The sequence below is a fragment of the Strix aluco genome, chromosome 1, assembly GCF_031877795.1.
Source record: "Strix aluco isolate bStrAlu1 chromosome 1, bStrAlu1.hap1, whole genome shotgun sequence".
NCBI lineage: Eukaryota > Metazoa > Chordata > Aves > Strigiformes > Strigidae > Strix > Strix aluco.
Window position 1 is genome coordinate 71,569,974 of NC_133931.1, and position 27,918 is coordinate 71,597,891.

Sequence of the window (27,918 nt, forward strand, 5' to 3'; positions counted from 1 at the left end):
ATAAAAAATGATAAGACTACTCTATGGTGTTAGGTTATTAACAGATCACCATACCCCAAGAGCATTTCACAGCCAAGGCACTCTGGTCTTTTTGCATAATTTGAATGGCATATCCACATGCTAATAAGACAAGATATGAATTTGAAGGTCTCCATTTATTTCTATACAACTAAACAGCCATTTACAAAGCATACACAAGGCCTGACTCAGACTACAATATCAAACGTATCCCATTTTCCAGTTACTAGACATTTTACCTCTTAAGACAACTGCAATTGCAACAGAAATGTTTTCATGCTCCTAAAGAAAAACAAAAAAAAAAAGGAAAAAAAATCACAGACCTTTTCAAACAGCACTTGCCATACCAAACACTGGAGATGCTGGATCTGGTCCACGGGCCTGCCCTGGCAAAATTCAGCCTGAATTCAGTACAAAGGCTTGGCTTTTTTGGTCTGTATATGGAAAAAAAAAATCTAGGCAGTTGTAAATTAACCATTTTCATGTTTGTTTCTAAGTAAAACTAGCTGTATTTGAACCATATTTTTATTTGTAAAACTAGCTGTATTTCTATTGAGCAGTTTAAAAGCCAAAATTCTGCATAAGCACAATTTTCACTTCAGGTTAACCTAAATATTGGGGTGGGTGCTTTATTTTCATTTGTAGATTTTCATTTTCTGAACAAAATCCTTTTGTGTGATTTTTTCTTATTCTTCCAATTCATGCAGCCAATAAAATAAATTGACTGCCTGCATCGCTCTACCTACACAGTTCTCTATAAAGTTGCTAATGTAAATTATCCCTCTTGGTTAGTTCTGAGAACCTCAGGCAGGGTAATTATGCACAAATCTGGATTAATTCAAGTAGAAGAAAGGGGAATAGTCTCCAAATGCTGTTGGGCAGTAAATAAAGGAAAATCAGTGGTCCCCTCTCTGACTGTATGCCCTCAAAACAAAACCTACTGCAACAGCTGTTTAAATGTTCCTGTTGCTTTCACTGGTTGTGGTCTTCTGAGTTGAGCTGCTTCTGTCTTTTTACATGGCTTTCTACTAGTATTCATTGCCATCAGTGTGAACAGTATGAGCTCAAAGAATCAACCTCTTGAAAGGTTTCACTCCTATCATTGGGCAATCAGATGCTACAGACAGACATATGCAGCACCACAGTTCAAATGTCCCATTTCTCTCTCATAAATATAAGACTGGAAGAACTGACTCAGAAATACCAACCTACTTCAGGACAATTGATTTTAGGAGAAACACAGCTTCCCCTGTGAAAATGTAGTCACATAGGAAGTAGAGCTCCCAGGAGGAAGTGGTGTAAGATCATTATCATCTCTAGACACGTCAACAGAACACCTTATCATTTTGAGATATTTAAGGAATATCTTTGTTTGCATCATAATTTAGCATGTTTCTTCAAAATCAAATCTGTGTTTTTCAATGTTTTCCTGTTTATATTCCCCAATAATTTTCTGATGAATTCATAGATCCCTAGATAACAAAATAAAATTTTCTACCAGTGCATCGCTATTGTTAATTACCTTTCACAGATCCCTTAGGAGTAATCCATAGATGCCTGGGGGTCTGTAAAATCATATCAGAAAACTATTGTGATCCATGTAACAATTATTATTTATGTTCCCACAGAAATGTTACTTAAGTCTCTGCAGGACAAATTAAAACACTTCAGTTACCAGGGGGCTATGATCCTCTTAAAACTGAGGGTAAGTCAATCCATTTAATAACTGAATGGCCCTCTGGAAGTTCCCAGCTCTCTACATTGACTAACGGATGTGCTTAAGGCAGGTGCTCAAAAGCTTAAAGAAGCGAAATGCATGATATTCATAATCAATGGTTGGCTGAAGAGGCTTCCCATCCTAAGCTGCATATCTCATTGATGCTAAAAGAAGCCTGATTGTGTTAGATGTTGGTTCACAAAATAGTATTTCAGTGCAGTGGTTGCTTCAAGGTTTAGGTACATGAATTCGGGTTGGGTTATCACAAGGGCAAGACTGAGATCCTCAAAGGTATTTAGGTGAAGGCTCACAGAAAAGTTTGTGTGAGTTTTGTGCCTTTGAGAGCTTATGTTCTGTACGCATCTTTTTATGTCACTTTAAATGGGCAAAGATCTGCATTTCTCTCATGGGTTCTGTTCAACACAGATTTCCACATAGATTTCTATAGGCATCATGTTAATTATAACAAGCAGTTTATTTTGTCTCAGAAGGTTCAAAATTAATCAAGAATATTAATGGTTGAACATCAGTCTCTTATAGAACTGGTTGCTTGACTGCTTATGGCATATCCTTTGTGAACTTTGCTTTTATCTGGGAAGAGCACAGAGCAAGAGCAAGAATATGAGAGGCTATAGCCTCATCAGTGGCCCATGCCTCAAACTATTCATGGTTAAGTTCTTAAGTTTGGGTTCTTTGGGTTTTTTACATTTGTTTAAGCATATTAGTTTTGTTTTTAAAAAAGGGAGCAACACACTTTCTTTTTCTAAGTGTTTTCTCCCCCTAATTCCCTCAGATGTTGACCACCAATACATAGCAGGACATGGATGCTGAACAGTACAAAGCAAAGACTCTGGAAAGGAGGAGACTGGAGTGCACACATGCTGAGAAGGTTTGAACCAATAGATATCAGTAAGTCTGCTTTATATATATATATTTTGGTTAGATATTTAATTGCAAACATTGTTTCAGAATGAGAATGAGAAGCTGCACTCATACTGTAGCAAGGCAAACCTTGCCCATTGTCAGCTCAGTAAGTATTTTCTTGTGGAACTAAAAGTACGTGCTTTGGCGTGATAATGTGCTCTCTCAATTGTTTTTTTTCCTGCTAGCTCTATTGACAGCAAGATTTGTGCAGTACTGCCATACCCCAAAGGTCATTATTCAAAACATTTTTACACAGCCCCTACCTTCAAAAATAGAAAGTTATCTCAAATAATACATGCTGATGCAGCTTCTTTGCTAGCTATTTTGCCACAAATAAAAGACAATTAAAAAGTTAAATAATTGATAGATAGTGGATGGAATCTTTAGCTGCAATTATTTTTTGTCTATACCACACAAGTATTTGCAATGAAAACAAGTAGCACAACAAGTTAGTAAGCTAGCAGCACTTCTCACATATGAACCCCTTGGCTTCTTGAAGGGTTAGTTGACAGAAATAATGCAAAAAGAAATGTAGACTCCTAACTTCAATACTTATATAACTGTTGCATTATTCAGACATTGGATTGGTAATTGTTGTAAGTTGTTATCCTAGATTTCTTGCATTTCTATGCATTTGACAGGAATTTGATCTGGAAAAGGCTTAAAGGATTAGGAAGACAGATGTGGAGAGACAATATCTTCATCTTCATTGAGATGGCTAGCAAGGTTTTGCTTCCCTAGAGTAAAGTTGACACTTTCAGTGACCAAAGAAACTGCAGTACATTAAACTATAAAAGAGCTGTGAAAAGTCGAGCCTTCTTTATGTCCAGGTACAATCCAAAGGGAAAGATGTAAGACCCAGATTCTGACTAAATAAATAGCATAGCAAGGGCATTCTCTCCTAGCTATGGACTAAAATGTAGATAAAATTGCCACCACTGAACCTGTGAAGGCATGCTTGCACAACTAGAGTTGGATTGCTGCCCCAAAGCCTGCAGTTGAGTCACACAGGCACTGCAGGTGAGTGTGAAATGCCTTCTTCATGATGACAATGAAACAGGAAGGCATGAAAGCTTGGCAGAGGAAGGAAAGAGCTAGGAGCAGATGCCCTGTTGCACAGCTTCAAGAATAAATATGAAAGGAACAACACGAAGAAAGTAGCGGCTCTGAGCAGGGTGTCTTGAGTGCCTTCTTGCAAGTCTGAAATACTGGGATTCACTAATGCATGAGGAACTTTCTGACACCCTTGAGCTGGCTTTCTACAGGTAAGCAGGCCCGTGGGAGTTACTGGGGAACCCTCCGGATGAGCTTCCAGGGCTCACAGGGTGAAAAACCTTACTTGGCATGGAGCACTTTGTGAGACTCTCTGGAAGGCTGGAGGAGGAGGACAAGGGCAGACACAAGAATACTTGTTTCCCTTTCATTTCCCATTCCCCCTTGCTCTTTTCTGTGTTTGTCAAACTTGTGGTTTTAGTAACAAAAGCAGGAGATATTATTGGGTTACGTGACTTGCTGTGTTCACTCTTCCTGACCTTCTTTCCACAACCCCTTAGGAAAACTCAATGCAATGAAGACGATCTGTTCCTTGTATTTGCTGGAGAACACCATCAAGTCTGCAATTCATCAAGTCCGAGGCAGAGAATACCTGCCGAGGGTAGCTGAAATATTGCTGCCTGGTTATATTGTATGACTGGTGGTACTCATAAACTCTCATCTGAATGTACTTGAAAGAAGAGAAGAATTGCTGGTAAGTCTGAGGTGGTTTTCCCACACCTGACTAATCAATGGAAGAGTGAGACACACAGTGCTTACAAGGAAAAGGAAAAAAATTACTCTCCCTCTCTCTCCCTCTCAAAAAAAAAAAAGGAATTTCCTAATCTATGAGCCAGAAAAACCCCATTTGATCAAAAATTTTTCCTAGTACCAAATAGCGTTGGGTAAAACTGCAGAATTAAAATATGCAGACCTGAAAATTCAGACCATCTACACCTTTGATGTGATTTTTTTTTTCTGTAGTGATCAAATATTTGGGACAGTACCAGTTCCCCTGACTTATGAAGCTGAGGGTTTGGTCCACTGGTTTCAGGAGGAATTGATGGTGGCTGAGCAATGCTCAGCAACCTGCAAAACTGAGCTTTCAGAGAAGTGTTGAAATATACACCAGTGAGGCTGATTTTTCATATTGCCAAGTATCCTCTATCTGTAATCTTTGCAAGCCTGAGGCTGTTCTCATTCTGGTTACAGAAGTGTTTTCCAACTGGCTGGAGTTCTGAAGTTGGGTTCACAGGAACAGGAATGAAGGTTGGTGACTGAGCCACAAATGTGGCTTCTAGGAATCAAATCCCACAGCTTGAGCCTGAGGTTCAAAGTGCAGTTTCTCTGTGGATAATCAGTTTTAAGGCCTTTTTATGAACAGCACTTTCACTAGATCAAAGCATGGGACCCTTCTCGGTTCTAACTCATCCTCTGTTCCTAATTTCTTGAAATACTGAAAACAGAAATCTTGAAGCTGAGTGGGCCTTGCAAAATCCAGTGCCTTCTAATGAACAATAATATTTATGTTTAATCTAAAGTTACATTAAAATAATTGAGTAAACTGCTATAGGAGATGCATCAAGAATAGCTATACATATCTAACAACAGAATCAAGTACTTTGTTGACTTTAACTTGAATCTGCATGTAAATTTTGCATAGCTTGATCATAAACAGACATCCACAGTCATTTTTGAGGGTGGCTTTCTTAAATAACAAAACCTTTCACATCCAAGCCAGAACACCCCAGACAGACTGCAGTTAGCTGCTGGGATTAAATGGTCACTTTATGAAACAAGCACATAGTTTTTAGGAAGATACAGCATTTTATTTCCTTAAAGACATTTATTCAACAAAAATGCTATCACCTTTGAGTTAACTAACAAAACCAGTGAGGTATAAAATCAATATTTATACACTGAAACTGAAAACTAAAGTGTTTCTAGTGTGCTGAACAGCAGAATATAGGTCCTTTTTATAAACAATCCCTACTGAAAAAATGACAGCTCTGGCACAACTCACAGTAGGAAGGGGGAGAGGTAAGACATTTTTTTGTTGTGGAGAAATGTAGTCTTGCTTTGAAGAATGCATGTCAGAGAGATCATCCTTTCAACTTGCTCTAACAGAGCCATTTAAAGTATTTCTGTGCAGCAAGAGACCTTATGGTGGAATATGTTAAAGTGTTCAAAATGATGAAACAAATAAGAGGGATTTCAACACTGAGCTTACCCACACAGTCAGAAACCTCAGTGCTTCTGCATGTTATCTACTAGGGTGGACTGAAAGCAAGGATATCAGCTAAACTAAATAACACTGAATGGCAATATCTTACTAATGCTTTATATTTTATCCCACTGGTTAAAATTTCAGTAAAAAGGAAACCAAATATTACTTTAAAGTTTACAGATAAGATTAGGCAGAAACAGATGAGACTAGCAGACTACCATGACTCATAATAAAACCCCAGTAAAGCTGTCTGTGAGAAGTTCTACAATGAAAATCAAAACCACAGAAGACTATAACTACATTGGGGTTTGAATAAGGAAACGGAAGCCTGATTCTCTACACATAATATACAACTGTATTTCTATGCAACATCATTGCAGAAAAATAAAGCATACAATGCCTGTACATGTATGTACATTTCTCAAGCTTGAATTTTGCAAAAACTGTGAATATCTAGGCAGACAGCAGATTGAATAAATCTCAGTTGTAACTGAGCAATTACCAAATACTGGCCTGGATTATTCTTTCTCATAATAAATCTCACAAGAGCAAGCTCAGGAGGAGGAATTTTCATTAAGCATCTATGTGAGGCACTCTTATTCATTAAGTTCCCAATTCATATGAATTTGACTACCCAGCCTACTCTCCAGCCATCAGAAAATATGCTTCAAGTATTAGAGAGAATGTCTAGAAATTCGGGCAGAATGGCAGCCCTCCTTGAAAGAAATGCTGACGAAAATATATTGAGATGACTCCTACACTCTCCCATACCCAACTGTAGTCTTATACCAAAAGAGGAGGGACAGTGCAGATAACATAGCTTCACAGAATCACAGAATCATCTAGGTTGGAAAGGACCTTGAAGATCATCTAGTCCAACCGTTAACCTAGCACTGACAGTTTCCAACTACACCATATCCCTAAGCGCTATGTCGACCCTACTCCTAAACACCTCCAGGGATGGGGACTCCACCACCTCCCTGGGCAATCCATTCCAACACCTAACAACCCGTTCTGTAAAGAAATACTTCCTAATATCCAGTCTAAACCTTCCCTGGTGCAACTTGAGGCCATTACCTCTTGTCTTATCGCTCATTACTTGCTTAAAGAGACTCATCCCCAGCTCTCTGCAACCTCCTTTCAGGTAGCTGTAGAGGGCGATGAGGTCTCCCCTCAGCCTCCTCTTCTCCAGACTAAACAACCCCAGTTCCCTCAGCCGCTCCTCGTACGACATGTGCTCCAGACCCTTCACCAGCTTCGTTGCCCTTCTCTGGACACGCTCGAGTCATTCAATGTCCTTTTTGTAGTGAGGGGCCCAAAACTGAACACAGTAATCGAGGTGCGGCCTCACCAGTGCCGAGTACAGGGGTAAGATCACTTCCCTGTCCCTGCTGGCCACGCTATTTCTGATGCAAGCCAGGATGCCATTGGCCTTCTTGGCCACCTGGGCACATTGCTGGCTCCTGTTCAGCTGGCTGTCAATCAACACCCCCAGGTCCCTCTCTGACTGGCAGCTCTCCAGCCACTCCTCCCCAAGCCTGTAGCGCTGCTGGGGGTTGTTGTGGCCCAAGTGCAGCACCCGGCCTTTGGCCTTATTGAAACTCCTACAGTTGGCCTTAGCCCATCGCTCCAGCCTGTCCAGATCTCTCTGCAGAGCCTCCCTACCCTCGAGCAGATCAACACTCCCACCCAACTTGGTGTCATCTGCAAACTTACTGAGGGTGCACTCGATCCCCTCATCTAGATCATCAATAAAGATGTTGAACAGGAGTGGCCCCAAAACCGAGCCCTGGGGGACACCACTCGTGACTGGCCGCCAACTGGATTTAACTCCGTTCACCACAACTCTTTGGGCTCGGCCATCCAGCCAGTTTTTTACCCAGCAAAGTGTATGCCCATCTAACCCTCGAGCAGCCAGTTTCACCAGGAGAATGCTGTGGGAAATGGCGTCAAAGGCCTTACTGAAGTCAAGGTAGACAACATCCACAGCCTTTCCCTCATCCAATAAGCAGGTCACCCTGTCGTAGAAGATCAGGTTTGTCAAGCACAACCTACCTTTCATAAACCCATGCTGACTGGGCCTGATCATCTGGTTGTCCCGCATGTGTTACATGCTGTTACATGTGTTACGCTTATTACACAACAAATATCTGAGATCAGGGTGTCTTCTTATCTGTTTTCCCAATGCCAGTGTCAGTATCATTTGCATCAGCAGGTGTAAATAATGATATGCAACTACATTTTTTGAGTGATGCCTAGTTTTCTGCATTTTCGTCTACTATTTGAGAGCTACTTTATTAAGAATGACATCTCAGCCATTTTCTTAGTGTTTATTCCAGTTTGTAGTCCAGCTCTTTAGCCTGCAATAAGTTGCACTGCAACAAAGTGACAGCGTTTTAATAGAGAACTGTACCTTTGGCACCTTCAAACGATTACCAAAAATCGAACCTTCAAAATTGGTACTGGATAAAAAAGTGTACCTATAAATCAGCTATTGTAGGATCCTTTCAGAGTCACCTACCAGTACTTTTTAATTTTTCTTCAGCAAACCTTTAGGTCATGTGACATAAAAAATAATTAACTGGGTTTTTTTAACAAGTGTTGTCCTCTTTTCCGGTAAGAACATCACATAATTTCTAAGCTCTTATATTCTATTTTTCATATATCCACTTGTGTGAATACATATATAATAGCTTAATGAGGGATCACATTCTGTGAACCTCTGCTACTTGCTGGCATATAGTTCTATTACACTCAAAATATTTAGAGATTTTTTTTCCTTATTGTTCTCAAGTATTGTAATTCCTTCAGCCCTCTGTTGCAGCTACAGAGAAGATCCAAGGAACCTTTGGTGTCTGCTAAGAAGTGCCAAAAAAAAATGTGTAGCTAGGGTTTTAGCTGCTCACCCTTCTCATCCTGCTCATGTGGTGCTATGGCACAAGGGCTAGATTGAACACCTTGTATCAGAAATTCATTTAAACAGAAAAATACTTTGGAGATAATACTCCCTGCCTGTCTCCACCTGCCTTATTCACCCCACTCTGGCAGAAAAACTCGCTTCCCATGACAAAGGCTGACAGAAAAGCTTTTCCAATGTTAGTCAAAGCTTGGAAGTAACTGTTTCCCACATGTGGTTTGTAATGTTATATACTCCCATTTCTTTTTCAGGCTTGACTAGATCTTCCATGATGCTGTTGGCCATCAGATTCCCATGATCCACTAAAAAAGAAATAAGGCTGTTCCTTATACCAGAGAATACAGGTTGGTCAGGAAGTCAAGTTCATAGAAAAACGTAAGTCCCCTGAACTTCAGGCCATGGAAACAAGGTACCGTGGAAACATCTCCAAGCTGCCACATTTTAGGTTTTAGACACATTTGCACTTTTTGATCATCAGCTTCTGATTTTCAGTTCATTTTTGAAGAGTGATTATTGCTGAAATGGGGGAAGGAACTTGAGCATAAAAACTGGCTCCTGTTATCCTTTTCATCTTGTACCATTGTCTGGGGACTTGAGAAGGTCAGAAAAGAAATTGCCTGTATATATGGTCTTTTGTGCTGGTGAGGCAAGCAGGACAAATGAGAATCGAACACATCTTTGCTGAAGATGGATAATTCAATTTCACTTGTGTATCAAGAGTGATTTATAAAGTATATGTAAAAAGCCTTGGTGTATGCCCAACATGAATAAGTATGTAGAGTACCAGGGCATTCAAAACGATGTTCTTCATTCTTTCTAATGTTCTTTTGGACAGTGAAATCATTGATGAAACTTGAATAACAGTCACAACATGAATAATACATATGTCAAAAGTTAGTCCACAAATGAACATAGCATACTGCATAAAAGCTAATGACCCACTGAAAAGCAGAATCATTTAGAAGGATAAGAAAGGAATTTTATATAGTCCTCCCTTATGAGATGCTCCCTAGAACCATATATTTCAATTCAGTGGAAATTAAATTTTTAAAAACCCTCAAATACCCATAAATAGAACACTTTAAGCATGCCTTACAGGGAAAATAAACTTAACTTCAGCATCAGGTGATCTAAAGTCTCTCATAATTTCTTTGATTCTTAGGTGTTTGCTGCTGTGGGAACAAATAAATGACAACAATTTGTGGCTTCCTCTCCTCCTTTCCCTTCTAATTCCTCCCCTCAACCTGGCAGAAATCCACTATTTTTTCATTATTTAGAAAATTTCTGGTATTTTATGGAAATAAGATAAAGACTTTAGGCTATTTATCCACAAATTTATTAATGTGTACACATTCTAGACACCATTCTACCATCATCATTTGTGGCCTTGAAAAAATATAAATACTTTAATAGTTACACCGACCATAGAGTTAACAACATACTTAAGTACTTGGATTAGCTAAAGTCTAAAACTGTAAAAGAAAAAAATTCAAATCCAGCTGTATGTCAGGCAGGACATTCTATAAATGCATGAGATCCCTCAGCATCATACTGCTTCATCCTTTCTGACTCTTTACCTAAAGATATTGATAAGGAAAATTCAGAAGAACAACAGATACTCAGAAGTACACCCTCATATCAGGCTACTACATTTCTCTGATTTCTGATATCTGATTTTGCTTTTATAAACATTTCATTAGCATATCTGAAGAGCTGCTTTGCCTCTTTGCTGTTCCACAATACCATAGTATGAACAGATAATTTCACATGTAAAATAGAGTTGCATCTCCTGTAACACCTTTACTTGCCTTTAAGACATTTATCTGCTCTCTGAAAAATTCGGATTAGTTGATAAGAGGGAATTTCATGTGGCTGATCACATTTCACTTTCTCCAAGGCATAAACATTTTTGGGATAATTCCTTTTCTTTAAATCAAATTCCACTTTTCTTTACTTGCAGTGTCATTAAGGTGCCTTGTACTGGAATTATTTATTAACTTAAATGAGGTCTAAGGTGAACAGGACCTGGATGTCTATACTCTTCACCAAGCCCACCAGGTTTCTGCAGAAAGCTGCAATAAATTGTAGTTCCATGACAACAAACACCTGCTGTGTGTTTAAAAACAGGTATTTGTTGAAACTGATTCTTTCCCAGGAAATATTCGGTGAATTGGTAAATTAAAGTCAGCAAGCAAGCAAAAGCTGCTCTTACATGTACACTTCTGATTAATTCTCCCCATAACCACAGCTATTTATTTTGACCCAAATGTTGTTTGACTGGATGAGATACAAGTGCTTTAGTAAGAAGGGCTTGGTTTCAAGTGCTGTGTGCTCCCCGGTTAGATGAGATGCTCTTGATCATCATCCCACAGCAATTGGCTTTTGGCCCCAGCTTGACAAGTTTCCCCCAGAAAACGTGTGGCTGCTACTGGACTACCAAAACCCCTTTTATGCTGTTACTCCTGATTTTCACTGACTACATAAAAAAGTATAAATTGAAAGCCCAGCTGGAATGAAGGGAGACAACACCAGGGAACCGCAGTTGCTGGCTTATTTTCTATGGATGGAGTGGCTCAAAAGCCTGTTAGCAAACTTCTGTAGGACAGAGTAGCAATGGTCTTTTGCACCATGGACAAATGTACTTGCAGGCCCTAAATCTAGCACACAACAGTGGCATTTCCAAACAGGCAGCCCATTCAGGTAAGGCGATATAGTACTGCCTTATAAAATCTGCTGAAATGGCATCTGAGTGTTCCAGCAGACATGAAAGCGTTAACCAGAAATCTTGTATAAATCACATTTTGCAGGAATCACTCTGTTACAACAGATTGTGCAGCACTATTTTTTCCCACTCTTTCTGATACAAGCACCCTAGGCAAACTTTCTAATTAGAGCAGCAGATGTATGCAGTGCCATGTCTCTGTGAAGTTATTATGCCCAAACCAAATTTTGTCACTAGTAGCCAATAATTTGTTTGTCTACTAAGGGCTTCAAGTAGCCGTATCAATTATTTAAAAAATGTACTAAGAAGATGAATCCATTTAAAATCTTCTGGGAAGCCCAGTTATAAAACAGTGCATGTTCAGATTTCATTCACAATATTGCCTTTTTAAAAATACAATATTACTAATTAAGGCTTAGTGCATTAGGCCATTAGATCTTGAGTGATTCATGACAGCATAATGATCTTGCTTATCATTTGTGCTTTAATTTATGGGGTACTAAGAAAAAACAAAGGAAAAAAACCTAGGCAATTTGCAAAACTGAAACTCATCCAAAAATTGCTTTCAGTAATTTCTCCTGAAAAGTGATTTCACTGTGTGTAAGTGCTATGCTGGTAAGAAAATGCTTCCTATCAATAATTAAAGTATAATGAAAGTATCGTGTGTCAGAAGACACCCTCAAAACAGGGCTACAAAGAAGAATGTTACTTTTCATTCAGACCTTCCACATTTTAAACCTCACAATAACACCTTTCTCAAAGAAGCATTTTAAATAAACTATTTAGTGAAATATATGACTATTCAAAACTCACCAGAAGCTGTAACAACAGTGAAAATTAACACAATTCTAACAAAAGTTGCAGAAGAAAACAAGGGTCTATGCAGTGCCAAGCATCTCTAAATGCCAAGCGTAGCCATGAAAGATGTGGACAGTTACCGTATGTCAAAGTTATGAACAAAAGGATTACAGAGCGGGCATTAAAGAAGCCTAGCTGTCTACAAACCTATGTTGATTTCAAGTGTCTTAGCTGCCTAAGAAGGTCCAACCATTGACAGACTTCTATGGTTGGAGTATGTCAAAGGTCTGCCTGGGGCCCATCACGGACAATCTGCAGTGTCCTCATTCGGGTCAGTGTCCTCCTCATCTGTCCAGGCACATATTTGGAAAAGACTTCTAGGGAATGGATTGTATTTTCAGCCCCATGGCAGATGTGGCTGATACTGGCAATCAGACACAAGAATTACTGGAGACAAGAAGAGGATGGCAAGAAGCAGACTTCCATCATCCTTTCAGAAAAAGTCTAAAAATAACAGTAATTCCGCACACTGATTTAAAATATCCACATCTAATACCAACAAAGACAGAAGGTTAGCAGGATTTTCAGAGAGGTCCTTGGCATAAAATCTTTTTTAATATTGACAAAAGTTAGAGACTGAAACATGTTAGAGGGGGATTTTTCAAGAGGCCTAAGTTTTCAGCCAGCTGATCCCCCTGCTTCTTCGCTCTAGTTATTATTGAACTTCACTCTCTTCACACTACGTGAAATTACTTATGCTAGCAGGCAGGAGGACCATCCAAGCTCAGGATGGCCAGGATTGCTGGCTTTCAGCAGCATCCCTCAGGAGGAATATAGTCCCTCCACTGCCAATGAGGCACCTTCGCCATGACTTTGCTACTCAGGAAGTTTGCAAAACAACCTGCAAGTGAGATCTGGTACGTTGGATCAAAATATTAAGCAGGCTAAACAGCAGAAAGGTAATCTTTGAAATATGTAGGTGGGTCTGAACAAGGTTACTGTGAGCAAACTGCAGCCAGGACATTTGAAGGTAAGCCTGCCACATTGCTAAAAACACTCACTGGAAACACTACTGCAGTGCAAACTCTGCATGATTCCGAAGGGATGCTGGGCTCGGCATGAGGCCGATGACTGCGACTGAGGAGGTGCTTGCTTCAAAAATAACTGAAGGCATTGTAGCCTGAAGAATGAACTTAACCTCTAACTAAACATTTTTTTATACTTTCCATTTTAAATGGTTTAATATTATAGAGCTATTCTTCTATGTGGCACTTAAGTGATAGTTTAGAGGAACATCTGGACTGATAGGACCATTTATAACAAAATCCCTCAGGGTTGTGGTGAGAAACATTATATTTGGACTAAATTCTCTTAGTCAATCTCCCTAGTTCTGGCTATCTAATGGACAGAGGTCAGACTGGATTCTTCTATATTCAAAGTCTGTAACTCAGGAGGGGACCAGCAGTCCTCTCAAAATTCTTCCCCCGGCGTCCCACAGCAGGAATGGGAGTTAGCCTTGTTGCATGGCAAACCCAGTCTCTTCTAACAACAAATAAGGACTTTCTTTGATCTCCTGATCTTCCACCAGAGCCACTGCCTGTCATCTCCTGTGGCTTCAGCTACTCAGACAAACTTGGAGTCTCCGATCCCCTCTCCACCTCTTCCCATACATATAATCAATCTGTAACTACACTTACTATTTAAAAAGTGTACCACGTAGAGCTTCATCTCATGTGATAAGCTTAGTTCATCACATTTTGAAATGTAGGTAACTTCTGTTCAGTAAATTCAAAACCCTCTTCAACAGGATCTGTGTTTAGCAGGCTGTGGTACACAAGTACTCTTGGTAATGGAGTGCAGCAATTAGGTCTGGAACCATCTGAAGATGCCACCTGTTTTTCAATACTCAAATACTTTGATCGATCTTTACCATGTAGGAGCTTGGCATGCCATTATAGGCCACAGCTGGTATTTCTAAGTCCTTGTACTCATCCAATTTTATCATGACTTGATGCCTAAAAGTCAAATTGAGTAAACCTTAGGCTACATCCTCCCTTCCTGCTCTCCTGCAAAAGCTGGAAATCTCTAATTTTGCTTTTCTTAGCTTCATCTCCATTACCCCATCACACTTCCTTGGTTTTTTGTCTTTATATTCTCCCTCCTGATTTATGCAACACCTAAAATTTTCTCAAGGAGGTGAGAATTCATTTGTAGTTAATATAACCTTACTGATAAAAAGGTTGACTTTCTTGGTTTGTTTTGGCCACGCAAAAGTAGTCCACGAATAACAAGAGAGATACCACCTACAGTTTGAAAAATCTTTTTACAGGGCTTCAGTGGGAACTCCAAACTGTGTCCCAGGAAATGCAAAGCTCTAACAGGTTATTTATTATGATATTACTTGTTATAATACCTCTTCCTGATGTGCTGATTCTTACCATAGCAACAGCATGTCGAAAAAAAATTTGAAAATCAAAAAGCATCCAAAGCATCCTAGGAAAACTGATCACACACCACCATGACATTATTATAGCATTTTTTTTTGCCAGATCAATAGTTCATTTTTAAATTAAAAAAAAAAAAATGTTGGTTTTTTTTTTTAAATAACAGCAACATAAACAACACTTCCGTGTGCATTGCTGCATTCTTTTCAGCCAGCATAAACATTCTGATTTTCTGAATAGTGTTAGTACAAAGGGCTCCAGGCTTCTTCCCAGCCCCAATCTTTTTGCATGCACACACTGGCAGTCTATTCCCCTACACAGACCTTGAATCCCTTCCACGCCCAGGTCTGCAGGACAAATATGACTCAGAGCTTACTCCTACAAACACTCAAATGAGAAATTGCAGTCCCGCTAGGTTAAATGGGACAAATTCAGTAAGTGAAGTTATTTGCCCATGTAGTTATACATAAATCTTGATGCTGTGACACACACCCTTTTCCATGAAGAGGACATCTACTCCAGGATTGCTCATTACTAATGGACTAACACCTTGCAGATACCATGCATAGTCATTCTGCAGGCGAGGCAAATGTCAACAGGCCCAGGAGAAAACAGAAAAGAGTGTCTGGTGTTGGGCAGCTGATATGAGTTACAGTTTCAGCTGCTTTGTTCACTGTGGGATTTTACTGTTTTAGATATTGCTAATATTATTGTAGTATTATTCTAGCATTGTCTTATTAGATACTACTTATTGTGGTATTTTTAAATATCTAATAAATAACAGAACTGTATCTTATCCATCCATATTAATCTTCTGACAGATTAATGACAAGTAATATAGGAAGTCAGGGGGGTTTTTTAATGGCAAATGCAATAATTCCATATTAGGTAAATACTAACCTACCTGTATAACATAGTAAGGTATAGTTTGTATACCCATGAACTTGATAAAGACAGTGATAGTCATATCAATCTAACTATAAAGTATTCACCCTTCCTTGTGAAATGTTGGTTAAAATATTTTACACGTAGCGGTAATGACTTTAAAGTTGCAAACAATTAAAAAGCTTCAATATCATAACTTTACTCCTTGGTTTTTGAGAAAGAACAGAAAAAGCAAACTGAAAATATCATGAATGAATAGAATAGAATAGAATAGAATAGAATAGAATAGAATAGAATAGAATAGAATAGAATAGAATAATTTCAGTTGGAAGGGACCTACAGCAATCATCTAGTCCACCTGCCTGACCAATTCAGGGCTGACCAAAAGTTAAAGCATGTTATTAAGGGCATTGTCCAAACGCCTCTTAAACACTGACAGACTTGGGGCATCTCTAGGAAGCCTGTTACAGTGTTTGACCACTCTCTTGGTAAAGAAATACTTCCTCATATCTAGTCTGAACCTTCCCTGATGCAGCTTTGAACCATTCCCACGTGTCCTACCACTGGGTACCAGGAAGAAGAGCTCAGCACCTCCCTCTCCACATCCCCTCCTCAGGAAGCTGTAGAGAGCAATGAGGTCGCCCCTCAGACTCCCTTTCTTCCAAACTAGACAAGCCCAAAGTCCTCAGCCGCTCCTCACAGGACATTCCTTCCAGCCCTTTCACCAGCTTTGTTGCCCTCCTCTGGACGCATTCAATCTTGAACTGTGTGACCCAGAACTGCACACGGTATTAAGGTAGAGGCCACAACAATGTTGATGCCCTTCACTTTTCAAAATAAGCCATTTCTATTTCTTATCCTCTGTTTACATTCTACTTCCAGGAACAAAAATAAAATATTACACATTCCTTTCCCAGTAATTTTAAAATTAGAAAATAAGTACAGAATCAAAACTTACTAATTTCCAGCTTCCCAAATGAAGTACAAGTGGTAAATCCACATGAAATCCAATGCATTCTTGATCAGGACTATTAGATAGTCTGATTTGAAAATAATTCCTTAGAACATAACAGCTACCTCCTATTTGAAAGATTAATGCTTAGAATATTGTATCTGTTTAAATGTTAAAGTATCAACTCTCACCAATTGAAATTTAATCCAAAAGAGAAACAGGATTTTTTTTCAAACTATAAACAAAGGTTCCTTCTGTCCTACTTCAACTATTTATAGTAAGAAACTAGTACTAAGCCAAATGAAAATGAGTCTGCAAAAACCCCATAGAGCGCTATGCACTGGAAGACCAAACCTATCCCCAAAGAGAAATGTGGGTAAGGCACTTGACATATCACTCACTCTCTGAAGGTCAGTACTGAAGACTGGTTTAAGATTAGTCATCATATGATTAAGGAGCATGACCAGAACCCTATTGTGTCTAACTTTACACTATTGTCTATCCTCCACAAAAATTTAGGAGTCTTCACCAGAGCTGAAATCTGTCAAGCAAGAACTTTGCTTTTTAAGCCTAGGACAGCAAGACAGCGAGCAGGACTGACTGCTCCATACTTTGGCACAGTAAACCCTGTGCAGAAAAGACCACTGAAGCTCAAGTACAAGACTAAACCAAGAACAAAGTAACATAAGCAGGCCATGAACATATTGAAGAGGAAAAGAAACCAGAATACTGAAACAGCCTCCAAATGGTAGTATGGGAAGTAAAAAAAATTCCTAAATAGTTGTAAGGAGTTTGATCAGTACATGAAAGGAATTATATGATATCTTGGCTGCAAGAGCAAGGGACTGAACAGGATAACCCAGAAGAGTCAGTCATATCTTCTTATGAGTATGCAATTCTCTATAGGTATGCTTAAAGGGAGAAAAAGAAGCATTTTAAAAATATGTTATAAAAAGACACCAGAACCCATAGAACACGATCAAAGCAAAATCAAAGACCATCAGCTAGCACTTGTAATTTCTTAGAATTCTAAAATATTTTATTTAAATAAGTTAGCTAAGATTTTTTAAAATACATCTTTTATTCTAGTCTAGACAGCATGACATCATCTGCCAGCATCTTATTTCTCACAGGGCTGGGTAAACTGGTCTTTTTCAACCTTTTCCTTCAAGGAGTGGAATCCATAATGTGATTTTGTGTGTGTGTGTATTTGTACATAACCTAATTTCCTTATTTAGTATTTAAAAAAAAATAATTAAAAATATAGACAATGAGACCTAAGAGCCTGATATTTCATTTATTACAAAACATATTCTAACCTTTGCCTCTGAGCAATTTTATTATGAATTTTTTTATTTTTCTATATTGTATCTTCTTATTCCAAGAGAAACTTGAAAACATACTTTACCATTTAAAAGTAAGCTTAACACATGCTGCACATGTATAGCACATTGCAGGTGCAGCTACGAGGCAAACAGAGGCAAAAAGAGGCAAAAAGATGTTTTGTTTGGGAGCCATAGACACTGGATTAATAAAAAAGCATACAAGTACAAGTCAGTATGAAATACGCTGGGGCCCATGAAGAAGATGCTCATGAAGGTTGTGAGAGGGAAGCGTAGAGCTACCAGTGGGACTGCTGAGCACTGGACTTTGTCATTCATGATCCAATGAGATGAAGTAAGCCCCAAGTCACAGGCACTACTCTACTCAACAGGGGTCATGAGGTGTAGAGTGGCCACTTGTGAGGGGTATGGTAGTCCTGGAGCCTCTGCCACCCTGCCTCTCTACAAGCTGTCCTGAGGGAAAAAGCCCCACTTGATCATGTAATTAAAGACTGCATCAGCAGGCATGCCTATAAATTAAATACACAGGCAACATAAATACTGGCTTTTTGTAACTTTAAAATGCTTGATTTTGCCTCCCATTTTGAGCATCTTTCTTCCTTTGCATGCTGCTGTCTAAACCGCTCACTATAAATACTGTCCCAGGTGGCTTCTTCCTTTCTTTGTGTTACCACACCAAGTCTTCCTAGCCAGCCTGTCTTCTAAATAATTTCTAACTTAGAATCTCACCAGGACTTTCAGACCAAGAGCACAGTTCCTTCATCAGCGTAAGTCAATTTTATGCTGCCCTTTCTTATGTCTGCCCCCCCACCTCTTTGCCTTGAGGCAGCTGTAATGTTAATATGAGCAGTTAGTCAGCTGGATCAAGGATCGGATCTGGATGAATTTTTCTTTTTTCATATTACCAGTTGTAGCACATCATTTGGAGAAAGGGAGGAGGAGTATCAGAACTCCCTTTGCAGAAGCAGCTGGAATTCAGAACAACTTAAGCTTATCTTGAAACTATATTTAAAATTGATAGTGTACAGCTCCCTTTCAGCCTGTCTTTTGCCTTCTACTGTTAGTTGTGCTTTCTTCCAATCCAGCCTTCATCTCTGATATTTGTCTCTGCTTTTTATCTCTTGTATTCTGTTAAATCTTATTAATTCCATCTCTGTGCAAAACTTTTCCCCCTTTCATCCTCTCTGTTAAGCACTCCCCAACACTTACCTTTTTGCATTTTTGCTTATAAATGTACTTTGGTACCCTTATGCTAAATCCTTTCTTTGATTCCAGCTACTTTACTATCCCCGATTCTGCCTCCTATCACTTACATTTCTCAGTTGCACATATAGGTGCCACACACAAGCAAAATCTGTGTAAGAGTGCACATTTAGAAGTTGCTTTTAAGATTTTGGCCTTGAAGATCTAGCCTGAGCTTGCCTTTGCAATATGCACTGAAAGATCTCAGAGGAGTGGATGATCTGATATTATCCATATGGCACTGCAGATTTTACCTTCAGACTTGAAAGAATCACAAAATCCTCCCCTTCCGGGATTCTTCCATCTTGCCAGGCAGGGGAATCTTGCCAATCCCAAATGCTAATACAAGCACTGATTCCCACTCAAAAAGTGTAAGGAGTCTTAAAACTAAGCCAGTGGCTAGGAACAAAGTACAATTCTTTTCTACTCTCTACCCCACATTACCACTGAAAGCTAACTATAAAAAGAAAAGAGAAGGAAAATAAATTATCCTCTCCTGGTCTCTCATTTTACTACTAGTGCTGCTTAAAATTTTGTCTATGTACTACAAAACCTAAGGCAGGGTTGCTGTGATGGCTAATTAGTTGTTGTCTATAAAACAGAATCATAGAATGGTTTGGGTTGGAAGGAACCTTTAAAGATCATCTAGTACCAACCCCCCTGCCATGTGCAAGGACACCTTCCTGTGCAAGGACACCTTCCACTAGACCAGGTTGCTCAAAGCCCCATCCAACCTGGCCTGGAACACCTCCAGGGAGGGGGCAGCCACAACTTCTCTGGGCAACCTGTTCCAATGTCTCATCTCTGACATGTAAAGAATTACCTATGAAATATTTATCTGACTCTAGAATTCGTATTTTTATATTAGGTGAAAATCCAAATATAGACAAAATAATTTCTTGCACATAGATGGACATCCAGAAACATACAGGTAAAACATTAAATTTGAACTATCATATACAATTAATGTACTTAAAATGTTCCTATATTTAATATGTTCTTTATTTAGACCTCAGATTTTAGAAAGGACTTTCAATTTATTTCACCCTGCCACAGAATCGAGCAGTGCCACATTGTGGAACTCAAGGGAAAGTGCCAAGGAATTTTGGTCTAGTGATGAAGACTGCCTGGAACATGACCATCTCATACAGAAGCTTCTCTGAGATAATAATGATGATGCTTCACACCTTCCCTGTTGTCACTGTTCTATGAGCCTGTTTCTGAGTCTCTTGCTTAGGTAAACAATCCCACTGAAGTCATATTTAACATGAATAGGAATTGATTAATTTAGCCTTAGCTATACTATCCCATTTTACAGGTAGGAAAAGCATCACAGAAACCCCACATTCAGTGCCACTTTAGGAGATGTTTGTCACAGCTGCATGAACTCCCAAGACATAGACCATGCCTCTGTAATGGTTAAGTGCAAGATAAGCCTTAACTTTTAATTTCTATATTTTTTCTAGTCTAAATCATTCCCCACTCATTATTATAAGTCAAAATGTATAAACCTTTTCAAAAGGTACACAGATGAAACAGAACACACTTCTCCATTGGTATCACAACAGGAGAAGGAACCATTCACATTCTTATCTAAATATAAGTATTAAACTTGCAAAATTCCTCCTTTCTGTTCCTGTTACAGCCTCTGCTGGATTATACACATTTCATTAGGATTCTGCACTGCCGGTAAACCACTGGGATTTTGTCATGTATAGAAACAGCCCTTAAGTCCAAGGAAGCTTAGAAGTACATCATGGCCATGTGCTGACTTCTCCTCTAGAAAGGCAGACTTTTTTGTTTTTCCTGAGGGGTTTTCTAAGCCCAACTCAGGGACCTATTTACTTCCCAGCTGATGCCCCGTCTTTCACCATACTGTCATTGAGTACTGGTGTATCTCTACCCAGATTACTGAAGCAGTCATCACAACCTAAAGGTATTGCCCCAAACTGCTAAGGCTGGCTTGTAGTTGTTATACTGAACTCACTCAGGTGAAAAAATGGCAATGGTATGACTGATAAGGCAACCATGCCTGGTTTATTCTACCAGAGCTCGAATAACTCTACTATTTTGATTTGCTTAAAATTTTTGCACTTTCACTGCAGATCAAGAAAAAAAAAAAATTATGGGAGCTCCAGACGACTCATTATAAAAGATATTGTTGTATGCAAAGTGCCAGTAAGTTTGAAAAAGACCTTGTCACTATACATGTAATTTATATTAATGAAAGTATGATAGCAACCAGTCATTAAGAGGGCTAAGTTCTCATCACACCTCAGTGGCCTACCCTAAAATCTCATTATGAAACTAAACATTTTTTTAAATGCAGACAGAAGATACTGCCTAAAATTAATAATAATAAATCCTTTTGTAACTATTTTTAAGCAAACTAGGAGACAAATTTTAATCAAATAAGGTATAGTCCTGAAGCATCCACACCCCATAAAAACAAATGAAAGAACAAATTAAGGACTTTATCGTTTACAGAAGATAAGCATTTTGCTTCCCTATAGACTATTAAGTGTCCACAGCCTTTAAATACATCTAATGCAAAGATGAGAAAGTCACAGATGTTTCAAGGTAAACAGATCCATAATCAAAATGACTGGATTCATAGAGCCAGTTAAAAGCATTGTCCGTTAGCAGAAATCAATAGTGCGTTATATATTTTGCCCTATAAACAAAGCTTAAATTTTGTTACTGATACCACTGCAGCGCTGGAATAGGTACCCAGTTACAAGCATGGAGTTACAGTAGTGGATTGAATGGGACAAACTGGTCCCACCCCACCAGGAATTAATTGGGCTGCTCCAAACAGATCCTGCAGGACAGGAGTGGTGATGGGGACTTACTAATATTGAGTCTCATTCTGAAAAGAGCATTCCCTTTGAATTATGTTTAAAAATGTGTCTCCTCTCATGAAGTATGAAATCTTGTATTCATATCAAGCAAATTCCGAACATTTTACCAACAGCGCCACAGCTATTCTTGAATTTGGTGGAGTTGGTGGAGCTGTTACATTGTGTTGTCCAAAGTTAACAATAATATTCTTTCTCCCTTTCTTGCAAACACTTTCTCCATACAAAGCAGCCTCCAGCTTATGGAGGCAAGTAGGTTATAAGAGCTGGATGCAAATCCACGGAAAACTGGCATAAATGAAAACATACCACAAAGAAGAAACACTGTAGCTGGAGACTCCTCTCCACAAATATTTTCCATTTGACCTCCTACAAACAGTTGTCATCAGAGAGCTGTGCTAGCTCTACCAGACTGTAATTAAGTCTTCCATACTTACTCTAATACAAAGGGAAAACCAAGCAGATCACTGACTGCAAACCGCAAGATAGAGGAGTCTAATACTGTTAAGGGAGAGGAAGTGACTTGCTCTTTTAGCCCTGAATCACCCAGCCACTCCAGCATGCTGTAGTTAGATAGTCTGCTTTCCCAAGAGCCACTCTCTTCCTTTCCCTGCCATGCCCAAGCCCTTGTTACCCTTGACACTCATCCACATTCACCAAGACTGGGGAGGTAACTGCTTGTAGCTCTGTTCAGTGCCTGGCTCATCAGTTACACATGGTTCCCAGGAGGAAAATACTAATTTTCTTCTACGTGTAAGCAAGCACAGCAGAAAAAAATCTATTTTATTACAAAAAGTATATTTCTAGCAGGAAAAACGCATAAAGTAACCTCATTCATCTGAACATTTTAAAATTACAAATATACACTCAGATTGAAACACACACATAGTACCATTTAAAACTATTAAAGAAAGAGGGATTTACAGACAAAAATGGATTCATTTGTTTTCAGATGGATTATGCTACTGCTTTTTAATGTATATTGTGATTGCATTCTGCATGGATATAGATAATACCACTGCACCCCATCTCCAAAAATCCCAGGCAACACTGTGATAGTTTTTGTTTCCTTTGTTAAAAAGAAAATCTGGGATCAGTATAGCTTCCTCAATAACTATGTCCAAATGAAACAGCAATTTTGCCCTGCAACAAAATGCTACTGAAACTGATGGGTAGCTGTAGTTTAGGACAAGACAAATATACACGTTCTTCATTTGTGGAAGCACCACCTCCACCAAATAAAAACTCCTTGGACTATGTATTTTAGACCAATATTGCAGAATAATAAAATGCAATACTACAAGAAAATCATTTCAGTTTTCTAACAGTAGAGAGAAATCCCACCTTGCCTTTATAGCAATAAGGTCCACAAAGTCAGAGTGACTTTTGAACTCTTCCTCCATTACTTTGTTTATAGCAGTTCACAGATTTATAAGGCTTGTTTCAAGAGGAAAAAAAAAAAAAGAAAAAAAAAGGCTTTAGAGGTGAATATATCTAAGGTTTCAGGTTTTATACAAGCTCCCAAACATAAATTAAAGTAATGTTTAATCTAGGTTAGTACGCCATAAAATAACCGAAGTGTTGGTGTGCTGCCACTCACATCAATGGGAACAACCACCAGATCAAACTCAACGTTAACCTTGCTTCAGCATTTTCGTATCCAGCTGAAAGCACTCTGCTCTTTCAGTTGTTACGATAAAAAAACCCACATGACTTGCTATTTTTTTTTGTACAAACATTCCACCCTTTTTTTTATTTTCCTTCACCAATGTCAACAGCTAATCAACCAGCGTAAGGAACTTAGTGGGTAGATTTGTGAATACTGCATTTTCACAAACAGCTAAAGGAAACCAAGAGAATTCTCTTTAAAAGCCCAAGAGAAAAACAATGTTAAAAGTTTTGTGTTTCCTGACACATTTTAGTGTTGCTGTGGAAAAAGAAAACATTTACTTGTAAACATACTATATGCACTCAATGTAAAATCTAAACAAAATGAGACATTACAGATCTGTTGGCAATTGTACCCTTTAGAAACATCTTAAATCCTGACACATTGACGTAAAAAATCCTGACGGGTGCTGAACACAAATAACTCCTCGTGACTTCAGTAGGAGTTGTGGATATTTCAGCCTTCTCTGGATTAAAACGAGGAGGCATGATTTTTATCAACAGAACAAGAGCTCTCCTGTGCCACATGTGATTTTAACAGCAAACTCTATCAAATCAGAAAAATTGTATCACATCGCAGTGCTTACCAAGAAAATGTGTTTAGCCAGTAGTCAGGGTTCAGCAGAATAGCAGCTGACAAGCTAACATGCATCACCCTTATTTATTGATTTAAGCTGCTAGTGCACTGTGCTGGTTTTCCATCCCTCCTTCTCACTCCTGCATACCTTAAGGGATGATGTACAAAGCACATCAGGTGTTTCTCCCCTCACTGCTATCAAGCATTAGGAATGGCACAACTCACTCAAAGCATGCTTCCTGCTTTCACAACATCAGCCAGCCACAGCAGAAAAAAAAAAAAAAAAAAAAATCGCAAGGCAAACTTGTGTAAAATATTTTAATTTAGGCTAACAAGAAACAGAAATGATGAAATGACTCTTGACAGCACAAGACTACTTCCATGACTGCTCATTTTTGTTGAATGTCATCTACGCAGCATGTGGAAAGATAGGTTATTTTGGAATTGCATTAACTAGACAGGTAACATTAATGTTCCTGTACCCATACAGCATGAAGGCCTCCAAACACAGATGATAGCAACCTTTTCAGTGCATTTGTAAACTTTTAGATGCAAAAATGATTCAACCTGTTAGAAAACTATGTATACAAAGTGCTCTTTCATGTACTTTGGAGCCACTAGATTTCATAAACAAATTCAAGTTTCATAGTCAGACAAGTGTAATAATTTCCAGCTCTGAATATCTGAAACTGTGTATCATTGTGAAGCCAGTTTTCCTTCCAAGTTCTTAAGCAAAATCACCTGCTTGTTTTGAAACAAACAAGGGAAATATGAAAAATCCATGAAAAAGAGCTCGGGGCTGTTATTTTCCTTTATATTAAGTGACACTTTGCAAATGGCACCCTGCAAGTTATGCCTCAACTCCCTGTTAAAATGCAACTAATATCTATATTACCCCACTTCACACACATAGGTAAAATACATAGTTGAAAGCACACTAGAAGACTGGGGGAAAATCCATGAAACAGATACATTACTTGATTGCCTCCGAATAATAAATTGTTCCCCGGCAGATTTGTAATAGCCTGTTTTACTGTAGAAACACATTTCTGTCATCAATAGGAACGTTAGCTGAAGAGCTGAAGAAAGAAAAACAGTCTAAAACAACTTTGGAATTGAGAAGTAAACTGGGCTGCAATGCTTCTGCTGACTGGCCAAACAAATTATGTTTCATCTCTCTTTTTCTCACTGAACACTAATATGTGACAGCAAATGATCCATTTGCTCTGGATCACAACGCTATTTTCCCCACTTATCCCTGGAATAACACTTGTCTCGGGCTGCTGGAGGAAGAGAAACGCTATCAATTCACATTAGCCCTAAAGTTTTCCCTCTCAGCACTCCTCTACTGAGAAGCCAGGAGAGGAATGAGAGCCATCACCTTGAAGGTGCCAGTAATGATCTATGGAAAGATGTCCTGGAGCACAAGGGACCAAACTGTGGAGAGCTCCGTAGCTTTCCTGCATCCCTGACCGATTTCTCCATCAGCAGTCTCTGCCGTGCTCCTCGTTCTATGGACAGTGGCTTTTTGGAAGCTTTATCACTCATCATCCCAGAAACACAAAATACAAATGCACTTCACACATACATACGCACACGCATACACACACACACTCAAGACACACGTGCACACGCACACTCGCTCCCCCTGACATCACATGCAATTCTTTCCAAGTCCCCTGTGTATTGCTTAAAAAAAAAAAAACAACAAGCGCACACACACCCCAAAGGAAAAAAAAAAAAAACAAACCACAACACACCCGACCAAAAAAAACCCCAACGAAACAAAAAACACCCCACAAAAAACCACCCCAAAACACAGAAAGGAGGAGGGAAGGGGGTGGACGGGGGGGGGGGACGGGGACGGGGCGAATGAAAAAAGAGCAGGTTTTTTTTTTCCTGCTGTTGCTGTGGCTCCCAAGCATGCAGTGCTAAGGAAGAGTAGTTCCCCACTTTCGTCAGCTAGCTACATCCTTGGGATAAAAGGGAGCAGTCCGGAATGATGCTGAGGCTGCAAAAGGGAAAATAAGGCTTTGCAAACATGCCTGACTCCCCACGAAATTCTCTCCTCCACATCCCCTCCTCCCTAAACCTGCCCTAAAGGGGGGGGGGGGGGGGGGGGGGGGGGAAAAACAAAAACAAAAAAAAACAACACACAAGGAAAAAAGTGATGAAAAGACACAACTCACCTTAACAAGGGGTGTTGGATGGGGTCAGAGAGGAGGAAGGGTATATAAAAAGATCTATTTTTAGCAGAGGTTGTGATAGTATTGAAACACACAGACACAGGGTTTGGAAGCAGGGAAAAGAGTATAAAAAAACGAGGGGAAGAGAAATTATCAAGAAGGTGCAAGTCAGTCTGGCAGGAGAAAGGAGAATCCCAAGGAAAAAAAAAAAAAAAAAAAGGAAAAAATAAAAAAAGACCACCAAATGCCAAGAGGAGAAGGAGGGAGAGCGTGGCGGTGCCGGGGTTTTGTTTTGTTTCTCTTCGCTGGGGGCGGGCGGAGGCGTCGGGGGGGGGGGGGGAGGGGGGGGGTCGCGCTTGCGGCGAGGGGCCCCTAGCTGCCTCCCCGCGGGGCTGCCGCGGCCGCCACCCTCTCCCCGGCGGCTCCGGGCGGCCGGGATCGCTCCTCGCCCGGCTCCGGCTCCGGCGGCGGCTGCGGCGGGCGCGGCGCTCCCGCTCCCGCGGCTCGCTGGGGCTCTGCAGCCGCGTTCACGCCGCCGCCGCCGCTCCTCGGCCACCCCCGCGCCCGCGCTCCCGCCGCCGCCGCCCGCGGGCGCCCCCCGCCGCCCGCCGCTGCGGGCCGGGGCGGGGGCACGCTCCGGGGCCGGGGCGGGGCGGGGCGGCAGCGGGGGGAGCAGCGCCTCGGGCTGGGGTGCCGCGGCGGAGCGGGGCTGGGGGCGCGGGGGACACACACGCACAGACGGGACACGGACGGGCTGTCGGCGACGGCCCCGCCGGTGGCGGTCGTCTGCGAAGCGAGCGGTGCCGGCCGCCGAGAGGGACCAGCGCAGCTGCGGGGTCCGAGGGCCCCGGGTGTCCCTGCCAGGCGTGTCCCCGCGGGACCCGGGCTCGCCCTGTGGCTGCGGAGCCCCGCCGCGGAGCGCAGCCCTCGCACGGCCCCCGGGGGGTGAAGAGAGTTCGCTCAGGGCCGGCGAGGAGAGCAGCAGCAACAAGCTGGGAGGCTGAGGACTGTACTTATTTTCATTAAAAGTAGTAAAACTGCATCCAGCCTTGCCTTTCACACGGCAGCGCGGTCACGGAGAGCGGCGCCAGCAGATGATGTTCGTTCGTGATCCAGAGGGAAGCTACGAGCAGCATTTTGCTGATGAGGACTGTCAGAGGGTCACATTTGTCTTAAACAGCTGGCAAAATCCAGCAAACATTTAGGTGTTAGGGAAGCAAGCTTCTTGCCGATTTACCACTCCCAGAAATATTCCGCAACTAAAAATAGATCCTGTGAAAGTTGTTCTTAAGCAAGTAAATCTAAAAACTTTGGAGACCTTTTTGAATTTTCATTGTCCAGATTGAAAAAAAAAAAAAAAAAAAAAAGTGGAGAATTTAAGTGCAGAGAAATAAATGAGCTTTTAAAA

The 27,918-nt window shown here is 40.3% G+C and overlaps 1 protein-coding gene across 13 annotated transcripts in view; it reads right to left on the reverse strand.

The window, feature by feature from the left end:
• The window catches only part of LOC141923446 (poly(rC)-binding protein 3-like), a 547,877-nt gene extending 520,826 nt beyond the window's left edge, over positions 1-27,051 (reverse strand). For 6 of the 13 annotated variants that reach the window (XM_074824659.1, XM_074824678.1, XM_074824734.1 and 3 more), the window contains exon 1: positions 26,514-27,051. The gene's annotated coding sequence lies outside the window, so the exon portion shown is untranslated. The remainder of the gene's footprint in view (positions 1-26,513) is intronic. The other 7 variants (XM_074824780.1, XM_074824761.1, XM_074824789.1 and 4 more) reach the window with 6 other exon arrangements.
• Between the last annotated feature and the right edge of the window lie 867 nt (positions 27,052-27,918).